This window comes from Oncorhynchus keta, unplaced genomic scaffold, assembly GCF_023373465.1.
Source record: "Oncorhynchus keta strain PuntledgeMale-10-30-2019 unplaced genomic scaffold, Oket_V2 Un_contig_16104_pilon_pilon, whole genome shotgun sequence".
Lineage (NCBI taxonomy): Eukaryota > Metazoa > Chordata > Actinopteri > Salmoniformes > Salmonidae > Oncorhynchus > Oncorhynchus keta.
Window position 1 is genome coordinate 26,022 of NW_026279710.1, and position 9,749 is coordinate 35,770.

Here is a 9,749-nt window from a genome sequence, read left to right on the forward strand (position 1 = left end):
CAGTATATTGAGTCACACACTGGAGTAGTACTGACTGATTGATGTACCTTTCCAGACAGTGATCTGAACTGATCAAGGAGCCGTTTATCTCTCAGTGATTTGGAGGATAGTTCTCTGTCATGATTGGTCAAGGGATGTAGAACACTGGGGAGATGTATCTAGCTGTTTCTTATTTCCTTTCATAAACTGGCTGGGTCGAGCCCTGAATGCTCATTGGCTGACAGCCGTGGTATATCACAGGTATGACAAAACATGTATTTTACCTGCTTTAATCATGTTGGTCACCAGTTTATAATAAAAATAAAGCACCTCGGAGGTTTGTGGTATATTGCCAATATACGGCAGGTAGCCTAGTGGTTAGAGCGTTGGCCTAGTAACCGAAAGGTTGCTAGATCGAATCCCTGAGCTGACAAGGTAAAAAATCTGTCATTCTGCCCCTGAACAAGGCAGTTAACACACTGTTCCTAGGCCCTCATTTTAAATAAGAATGTGTCCTTAACTGACTTGCCTAGTTAAATAAAGGTTAAATAAATAAATATACCACGGCTAAGGGCTGTAACCAGGCACTCTGCGTTGCGTCATGCAAAGAAAAGTCTTTAGCCGTGATATATTGGCTATATACCACACCCCCCCCCCCGGGCCTTATTGATTAATTATACTGTACATGACAAGTGTGAAACACTGGGGAGATGTATCCAGCTATTTCTTATTGCCTTTTATACTGTAAGGCTTGATCTGTTATTACTTCACACAATGACAGTAGAACAATATCCTGTTCAGTCTACATGGAGATACAGTCACATGAGACCTGGCTAATCATTATCTAAGAACAAAGTTCATTATCCCCAAACCAGTTTCAAGGGTAAACCTGTTCAGAGAGTAAATAAATGACCATGTCTGTAGCCTGACTTCCAACGTGACTGTCTAGCAGGTCACATACAACTGGAACATTCTGGAAAGTCCCATCCCTTAAACCAGCTATGTGGTTAAATATCTCCAGTTTATAGATCTGAGAGGAACAGTTTATCTGAGATGTGGACACCTCAGTCATCAGCTGATGTGAAGGATACAGGTGAAACTCTGTGCTGGAGCGCAGGAAGCTGGGAATATCTGTCACCGTCACCAACTGAACCAGGTCTAGAACAGACCGGAAGTAATGGAACACCTGGAGAAAGAGGGGAGGAGATGAAGGGAGAAAAGAGAGAGAGAGAGAGAGAGAGAGAGAGAGAGAGAGAGGAGAGAGAGAGAGATACAGAGAGAGAGAGAGATACAGAGAGAGAGAGAGAGAGAGAGCGAGAGAGAGAGAGAGAGGGGAGGGGAGAGAGAGAGAGAGAGAGAGAGAGAGAGAGAGAGAGAGAGAGAGAGAGAGAGAGAGAGAGAGAGAGAGTGGGAGGGGGAGAGAGAGAGAGAGAGATACAGAGAGAGAGGAGAGAGATAGTAGAAGAGAGAGAGAGAGGGGGGGGGTTAGAAAGAAGGGGGTGAAAGGACACAGAAGAGAATGATAAAGATGATGGACACATACACACAACACAAGCTTTAGACTGAAATATTACCGTAAAGCTGAGATATATATATATATATTATTTTTTTTTATTTTTTTATTTTATCCCGTTTTCTCCCCAATTTCATGGTATTCAATTGTTTTTAGTAGCTACTATCGTGTCTCATCGCTACAACTCCCGTACGGGCTCGGGAGAGACGAAGGTTGAAAGTCATGCGTCCTCCGATACATAACCCAAACAAGCTGCGCTGCTTCTTAACACAGAGCGCATCCAACCCGGAAGCCAGCCGCACCAATGTGTCAGAGGAAACACCGTGCACCTGGCAACCTGGTTAGCGTACACTGCGCCCGGCCCGCCACAGGAGTCGCTGGTGCGCGATGAGACAAGGATATCCCTACCGGCCAACCCTTCCCTAACCCGGGCGACGCTAGGCCAATTGTGCGTCGCCCCACGGACCTCCAGGTCGCGGCGGTTACGACAGAGAGTCTCTGATGGCACAGCTGGCACTGCAGTACAGCGCCCTTAACCACTGCACCACCCGGGAGGCCCCTCGTAAAGCTGATATTATACACACAACACAAGCTTTAGACTGAAATATTACCGTAAAGCTGATATTATACACACAACACAAGCTTTAGACTGAAATATTACCGTAAAGCTGATATTATACACACAACACAAGCTTTAGACTGAAATATTACCGTAAAGCTGATATTATACACACAACACAAGCTTTAGACTGAAATATTACCGTAAAGCTGATATTATACACACAACACAAGCTTTAGACTGAAATATTACCGTAAAGCTGATATTATACACACAACACAAGCTTTAGACTGAAACATTACCGTAAAGCGGATATTATACACACAACACAAGCTTTAGACTGAAATATTACCACTTGATAGAAAGAGGAAGACGTTATGCTGATATTTAGTTGGCATGTTTCAGTCCTTTCATTGACCTCTAACTTTACAGCAATGTCAGCTTTGTTCAACAACTGTATCAGGTATTATCAGACTGTGTGTGTAGCTAGGCCAGTTGAATAAGTAGCTGGCATAGCTTTCACCCTATCAGCCTATCCCCTCCCTCTCTCTGGCCCAGGATTAGCTCCACATCCCATTTCCCAAACAAGGGACAGATCCTTCACAGGTCACCGTATAGAGATAGAATTCCATCGATGCAAAGGCTGCTTTCTGCTTTTCTCCTCAACCTCAGCCTTGCAAACTAAGAGAATAAACTACCTAAACACTTTCATTAATAGCAACTCCAAGTAGGCCGAAAGCTAAGCTTCCTGAAAGTGCAGTAATGCATCTGCTTTAGGATGAGTCACATCTAAAAACAGACATGGAGTTTAAGCTGGCCTGGCCTGGGAGTTACAGCTGGCCTGGCCTGGGAGTTACAGCTGGCCTGGGAGTTACAGCTGGCCTGGCCTGGGAGTTACAGCTGGCCTGGGAGTTACAGCAGGCCTGGCCTGGGAGTTACAGCAGGCCTGGCCTGGGAGTTACAGCTGGCCTGGGAGTTACAGCAGGCCTGGCCTGGGAGTTACAGCTGGCCTGGCCTGGGAGTTACAGCTGGCCTGGGAGTTACAGCAGGCCTGGCCTGGGAGTTACAGCTGGCCTGGGAGTTACAGCAGGCCTGGCCTGGGAGTTACAGCAGGCCTGGCCTGGGAGTTACAGCTGGCCTGGGAGTTACAGCTGGCCTGGCCTGGGAGTTACAGCAGGCCTGGCCTGGGAGTTACAGCAGGCCTGGCCTGGGAGTTACAGCAGGCCTGGCCTGGGAGTTACAACTGGCCTGGGAGTTTACAACTGGCCTGGGAGTTACAGCTGGCCTGGGAGTTACAGCTGGCCTGGCCTGGGAGTTACAGCAGGCCTGGCCTGGGAGTTACAGCAGGCCTGGGAGTTACAGCAGGCCTGGCCTGGGAGTTACAGCAGGCCTGGGAGTTACAACTGGCCTGGGAGTTTACAACTGGCCTGGGAGTTACAGCTGGCCTGGGAGTTACAGCTGGCCTGGCCTGGGAGTTACAGCAGGCCTGGCCTGGGAGTTACAGCAGGCCTGGCCTGGGAGTTACAGCAGGCCTGGCCTGGGAGTTACAGCAGGCCTGGGAGTTACAACTGGCCTGGGAGTTTACAACTGGCCTGGGAGATACAACTGGCCTGGCCTGGGAGTTACAACTGGCCTGGGAGTTACAGCTGGCCTGGGAGTTACAGCAGGCCTGGCCTGGGAGTTACAACTGGCCTGGCCTGGGAGTTACAACTGGCCTGGCCTGGGAGTTACAACTGGCCTGGCCTGGGAGTTACAACTGGCCTGGCCTGGGAGTTACAACTGGCCTGGCCTGGGAGTTACAACTGGCCTGGCCTGGGAGTTACAACTGGCCTGGGAGTTACAACTGGCCTGGGAGTTACAACTGGCCTGGGAGTTTACAACTGGCCTGGGAGTTTACAACTGGCCTGGGAGTTACAGCTGGCCTGGGAGTTACAGCTGGCCTGGCCTGGGAGTTACAGCAGGCCTGGCCTGGGAGTTACAGCAGGCCTGGGAGTTACAACTGGCCTGGGAGTTTACAACTGGCCTGGGAGTTACAGCTGGCCTGGGAGTTACAGCTGGCCTGGCCTGGGAGTTACAGCAGGCCTGGCCTGGGAGTTACAGCAGGCCTGGGAGTTACAGCAGGCCTGGCCTGGGAGTTACAACTGGCCTGGGAGTTACAGCTGGCCTGGGAGTTACAGCTGGCCTGGCCTGGGAGTTACAGCAGGCCTGGCCTGGGAGTTACAGCAGGCCTGGCCTGGGAGTTACAGCAGGCCTGGCCTGGGAGTTACAGCAGGCCTGGCCTGGGAGTTACAGCAGGCCTGGCCTGGGAGTTACAGCAGGCCTGGGAGTTACAACTGGCCTGGGAGTTTACAACTGGCCTGGGAGTTTACAACTGGCCTGGGAGATACAACTGGCCTGGCCTGGGAGTTACAACTGGCCTGGGAGTTACAGCTGGCCTGGGAGTTACAGCAGGCCTGGCCTGGGAGTTACAGCAGGCCTGGCCTGGGAGTTACAACTGGCCTGGCCTGGGAGTTACAACTGGCCTGGCCTGGGAGTTACAACTGGCCTGGCCTGGGAGTTACAACTGGCCTGGCCTGGGAGTTACAACTGGCCTGGCCTGGGAGTTACAACTGGCCTGGCCTGGGAGTTACAACTGGCCTGGCCTGGGAGTTACAACTGGCCTGGCCTGGGAGTTACAACTGGCCTGGCCTGGGAGTTACAACTGGCCTGGGAGTTACAACTGGCCTGGCCTAGAACAGGCCTGGGAGTTAGAACAGGCCTGGGAGTTAGAACAGGCCTGGGAGTTAGAACAGGCCTGGGAGTTACAGCTGGCCTGGGAGTTACAACTGGCCTGGGAGTTAGAACTGGCCTGGGGCCTAACCCTATAGAGCCTTCTCCATTATCATACCAGGCCCACTGACTACTATAGAGCCTTCTCCATTACACACACCCTATCCCCTATATAGTACACTACACACATCCTATCCCCTATATAGTACATTACACACACCCTATCTCCTATCCAGTACACCACACACACCATATCCCCTATATAGTACACTACACACACCCTATCCCCTATATAATACACTACACACACCCTATCCCCTATACACTACACTACACACACCCTATCCCCTATATAGTACACTACACACACCATATAGTACACAACACACACCCTATCCCCTATATAGTACACTACACACCCTATCCCCTATATAGCACACTACACACATCCTATCCCCTATATAGTACACTACACACATCCTATCCCCTATATAGTACACTACACACACCCTATCCCCTATATAGTACACTACACACACCATATAGTACATTACACACATCCTATCCCCTATATAGTACACTACACACACCCTATCCCCTATATAGTACACTACACACAACCCTATCCCCTATATAGTACACTACACACCCTATCCCCTATATAGTACACTACACACACCCTATACCCTATATAGTACACTACACACACCCTATCCCCTATATAGTACACTACACACACCCTATACCCTATATAGTACACTACACACACCCTATCCCGTATATAGTACACTACACACACCCTATCCCCTATATAGTACACTACACACACCCTATCCCCTATATAGTACACTACACACCCTATCACCTATATAGTACACTACACACATCCTATCCCCTATATAGTACACCACACACCCTATCACCTATATAGTACACTACACACATCCTATCCCCTATATAGTACACTACACACACCCTATCCCCTATATAGTACACTACACACCCCCTATCCCCTATATAGTACACTACACACCCTATATAGTACACTACACACATCCTATCCCCTATATAGTATACTACACACCCTATCCTCTATATAATACACTACACACACCATATAGTACACTACACACACCCTATCCCCTATATAGTACACTACACACACCCTATATAGTGCACTTGAACATCCTCCACCACAACACCCACCTCTCTCCTTCAGTTCCACAGAGACAACAGATGGTTAGTCATGGTCTCAACAACACCATAAACACAGAACATGAGCACAATTACTTTTACTACAATCACACTCTCCCAGAACCACAATAATCATCATCATAGATACTGTCTGGCACGGAACAAAAAGGAATTTAACTAGCTAATCAATATGGGTGTTGTAAATCAGCTGTGTGTACCACAAGTAAACAGTCCAGGAGTTTAATAACTGAGCGTGTGTGTGTGTGTCCATCGCTACATTGAACAGCCATGATTAATCTGTAGTGGAAAACTCATTAGAGCAACACTCTGGTTTTTATGACAGCAGAGCCTGGAGTGACAGCAACATGGACACTAACTGAGCTCTCTCTCTCTCTCTCTCTCTCTCTCTCTCTCTCTCTCTCTCTCTCTCTCTCTCTCTCTCTCTCTCTCTCTCTCTCTCTCTCTCTCTCTCTCTCTCTCTCTCTCTCTCTCTCTCTCTCTCTCTCTCTCTCTCTCTCTCTCTCTCTCTCTCTCTCTCTCTCTCTCTCTCTCTCTCTCTCTCTCTCTCTCTCTCTCTCTCTCTCTCTCTGAACTAGAAGGTTGGAGGTAGGGTAGGACAGTGAGTCAGTAGCTAGTAGAACTGGAAGGTTGGAGGTAGGGTAGGACAGTGAGTCAGTAGCTAGTAGAACTGGAAGGTTGGAGGTAGGGTAGGACAGTGAGTCAGTAGCTGACAGTGGCCAGACTACAGTGGCACACTAGTTGTCTGGTTAGTCAGAGAAGGATAGGATAGGACTACTGGTCAGAGTTGGTCTGGGAGGGTAGGGAAGGATATGTTAGGATAGGATAAGGTGGGGTTGGATAGGGTAGGATAAGGTGGGGTAGGATAGGATAAGGTGGGGTAGGATAGGATAGGGTGGGGTAGGATAGGGTGGGGTAGGATAGGATAAGGTAGGATAGGATAAGGTGGGGTAGGATAAGGTGGGGTAGGATAAGGTGGGGTAGGATAGGATAGGGTGGGGTAGGATAAGGTGGGGTAGGATAGGATAGGGTGGGGTAGGATAAGGTGGGGTCGGATAGGATAAGGTGGGGTAGGATAGGATAAGGTGGGGTAGGATAGGATAGGTTGGGGTAGGATAAGGTGGGGTAGGATAAGGTGGGGTAGGATAGGATAGGGTGGGGTAGGATAAGGTGGGGTAGGATAGGATAGGGTGGGGTAGGATAAGGTGGGGTAGGATAAGGTCGGATAGGATAGGATAAGGTGGGGTAGGATTGGGTGGGGTAGGATAGGATAAGGTGGGGTAGTATAGGATAGGGTGGGGTAGGATAAGGTGGGGTAGGATAAGGTGGGGTAGTATAGGATAGGGTGGGGTAGGATAGGATAGGGTGGGGTAGGATAAGGTGGGGTAGGATAGGATAGGGTGGGGAAGGATAAGGTGGGGTAGTATAGGATAGGGTGGGGTAGGATAAGGTGGGGTAGGTTCGGGTGGGGTAGGATAGGATAAGGTGGGGTAGGTTAGGGTGGGGTAGGATCGGATAGGGTGGGGTAGTATAGGATAGGGTGGGGTAGGATAAGGTGGGGTAGGTTCAGGTGGGGTAGGATAGGATAAGGTGGGGTAGGTTAGGGTGGGGTAGGATCAGATAGGGTGGGGTAGGATAGGATAAGGTGGGGTAGGTTAGGGTGGGGTAGGATCAGGTAGGGTGGGGTAGGTTCGGGTGGGGTAGGATAGGATAAGGTGGGGGGTAGGACTACTCACCTCTGAGTGTAGCTTGTGGTCAGAGTTGTTATGGGATCCTGGATCAGAAGGCAGCAGGCTGTACCATGTCTCTCTATCCTGGGCTCGGAGGGAGAAGCCTTCAAACCTCACCTCAGAGGCAAACTGTTCGACAGCACAGGAGAGAAATCAGTAGGACAGGATCGTTAGTGAACTCAAACTGGGTTTCCATTTTAGAAAAGAGATTTCCCAAGACAGCCTGTTCCCTGTTTTCTGTGCTAAATCATGTAGAATATTGGCCTGTTGGAAACTACAACTCCCTACTACATCGCACAGTTGGGCTTGATCAAATGTATCTCTAGAGAAACTGCGCATTGATCTCACCAAAAATTAAAAATGAATTCAAATGGAATTAAAATAATTGAACAGATATTTTTATTAAGTAGTTCTGTCCTTGGGCTGTTGTCTATTAATGTTCTGTATTATGTCATGTTTCATGTTCTGTGTTGGACCCCAGGAAGAGTAGCTGCTGCTCTCTCAACAGCTAACGAGGATCCTAATAAAATACAGAATATCAAAAATATTGGTCCAATCACTTGTTTAAAAACCAAAAACAAGATATATTTCATTACAAAACACATAACCTATTAGCTATACAATTAGCCACTACACATGACCTCACATTAACTCAGCACCAGGATTAAAAAAAAAACTATCATTGAATACAGACAGAGGGATCTGTTAGCAGAAAACTATTTTATTAACAAAAAAGGTAAACCAATACATTGGCTTTACAGAAGTTTTTTTGTTGTTGCAGTTTTACAGCTAATTTCCTGCAAGTCTACACATTTTGCCATGGGGTGGGGGAGACATTTCTTCCATTTTGCCATGGGGGTACATTCTCTGCAAGTCTACACATTTTGCCATGGGGTGGGAGACATTTCTTCCATTTTAAAGTACATTCTCTGCAAGTCTACACATTTTGCCATGGGGTGGGGAGACATTTCTTTCATTTTAAAGTACATTCTCTGCAAGTCTACACATTTTGCCATGGGGTGGGGAGACATTTCTACCATTTTAAAGTACATTCTCTGCAAGTCTACACATTTTGCCATGGGGTGGGGAGACACATTTTAAAACACATTCTCTGCAAGTCTACCATTTTAAAGTACATTCTCTGCAAGTCTACACATTTTGCCATGGGGTGGGGTGATGGGGTGGGGAGACATTTCTTCCATTTTTTAAAGTACATTCTCTGCAAGTCTACCCATTTTGCCATGGGGTGGGGGAGACATTTCTTCCATTTTAAAGTACATTCTCTGCAAGTCTACCCATTTTGCCATGACTTATGCCATGTTAACATGATTTTTGAGTGAGATTGACTTGCAAAATCAAATGGGGGCTCCCTGGAGGTCAGGGCCCCTGGGATAATTCAGCAAAGATTACTACAAGTTTAGATAACTGGCTAGACTAACTTACCAATAACAAACTGATATACCTTTCTAACTGATATGGGTTCATTGAGTGACTGTCAGTGAGTGACATAAAATTGTGTAAATTAAGAAATTGTGCACCTTGTGTATTCTACTAATCTAACTCTCAACAATATATCGAGACTTCAACTGAGTTCCTAAAACAAAATATCATTAATTATTTATATATATATATATATATATATATATACAGTGGGCTCCAAAATGACTGGCACCCTGACTGGCAATACACAAACAATACTTCAAAAAATATAAACAATCTAATTATGGAGATAAACTCAAAATACCAACATGTGAGAAATACTGTACTGTATTAATGTTTCAATGGAACCCAACAAAAGCATACAATTATTTAATACAGAATACATTTCACCAAAATCAAGGTTTCATTGGCACTCCGCACTTCGTACTCAGGGGTGCCACTAGTGCCAAAGATAACAGCGTGGTCTTTTCCTGTAATGTTTGTCAAAGGTTAAGGAACACATTTGGAGGGATTTTGGACCACTCCTCAATGCAGATCCTTTCAAGAT

General features: G+C 47.3%; 1 long non-coding RNA gene across 1 annotated transcript; it reads right to left on the bottom strand.

Annotated features, from left to right (window-relative positions):
• Positions 1-44: 44 nt before the first annotated feature.
• On the bottom strand, positions 45-8,083 carry LOC127919252 (uncharacterized). The gene is made up of 3 exons (XR_008102353.1): positions 7,769-8,083; positions 1,071-1,165; positions 45-114 (listed from the first exon to the last, which is right to left on the bottom strand). It is a non-coding gene; the product is annotated as an uncharacterized LOC127919252 (long non-coding RNA).
• Between the last annotated feature and the right edge of the window lie 1,666 nt (positions 8,084-9,749).